Raw genomic sequence first — 1326 nt, forward strand, 5'->3', positions numbered from 1 at the left:
CCCTGAAGCTGTAAGGTTTGTCACTTCAGCTGACTGTGAAGGTTTTAGGATTATCCACAGATTAAAATAAAGATTAGATACGTGAGTGGATTGAAAACAGGAAGTGTAGAGTTTAACCACTGATCTGATTTAAAAGGTAATAATAATAATAATAATGTTTACTGACGGCTCAGTGTTTGCTCATCATAAGAAGTCTCCACGCTTCGCTCTGAGTGTTTCCTGAGACTRAAATATCTCCTGGTATTTATTCAGGGAAAAATCTGATCGTTTTATTTTCACAAACTGCAGGAAAGCTTGAAAAAAAGGTTAATTTTTCATGTTTTACAGGTTAAAAAGAGGTAAAAAACCAACAGGTCGTGTTTTTATTCAGATTCAAACCTTCAACGATCATCAGTTTTATAATGAAACTCCAGGAAGCAGCTTCCTTCAGAACACCACAGACACTGAGGCTGCTCAGAAAATAACTTTTCAAAATAAAAGTCTTGAGCCAAAAACCCAGATAAATTAATTTAAATTTATTTATCAGGTTTGGCTCCAAACGGTGAGGAGCTAATTAGTGCTAATGAGTTTGATTGGTGCAGCTGCCAGGCTGGGCGGGCTGTTTGCTCCATCTGGGCAGCAGTGAGGACGGTTCRGTCAGCAGGACCGAGACCACCGGCGGGTCGATGAACAGAACCACCCAGGCTCGGCTCGGCTCTGCTCGGCCCGGCTCCAGTTGGGTTTGGTTCTGTTCGGTTGGAAGTGTTCTGAATAAAAAAGGTGCGGCGGGTCGGAGCACGTTTGTTTCTCTGAAAGCACCGCTGGGCCCGTGTTCCCCGGCAGCTCGGGTCCGGATCGATGCGGATCGATGGGGCAGCTGCTGAACCAGCAGAGCTCGATCACAACACAACAAGCTGCTGGTTGAAGTTAAACGCAGCGTCGCACACAAACCTGATTACTGTCGACTCCCTGCAGCCTGATGTTGTTACCGTCACACAAAAGACTGACAGAGCAGGAGGCWGTCGTCTGATTAACCCTTAACCTGCTTAGAAACCAGTCAAACACTGACTAATGTCAACAACTGCAGTTTACACTGATTAAATTTAATGTTCTGTGAGGATGACTCTCAGCAATAACCACCTATATCTGCTCAGTTGTTTGGTCTACAGCAGGGGTCTGCAGCCTTTTTAACCTCCGGGCCCAATTTGTTCAACATAAAGTGACACGAGGCCCAGCCACACATTACCGTACGGATCAACATGATAATTATTATAAATTATTCTTTAATTTATATTGTATTTGCATTATAACTACATAAAATACACTTACAGTTTAAAAGTAAAACTC

The 1326-nt window shown here is 43.2% G+C and overlaps 1 protein-coding gene across 1 annotated transcript in view; it reads left to right on the top strand.

Moving 5' to 3' along the window:
• LOC106526106 (thyrotropin-releasing hormone-degrading ectoenzyme) overlaps positions 1-1326 on the top strand; it is a gene marked incomplete in the record, with an annotated part of 168985 nt that overhangs the window by 12215 nt on the left and 155444 nt on the right.

This window comes from Austrofundulus limnaeus, unplaced genomic scaffold, assembly GCF_001266775.1.
Source record: "Austrofundulus limnaeus strain Quisiro unplaced genomic scaffold, Austrofundulus_limnaeus-1.0 Scaffold259, whole genome shotgun sequence".
NCBI lineage: Eukaryota > Metazoa > Chordata > Actinopteri > Cyprinodontiformes > Rivulidae > Austrofundulus > Austrofundulus limnaeus.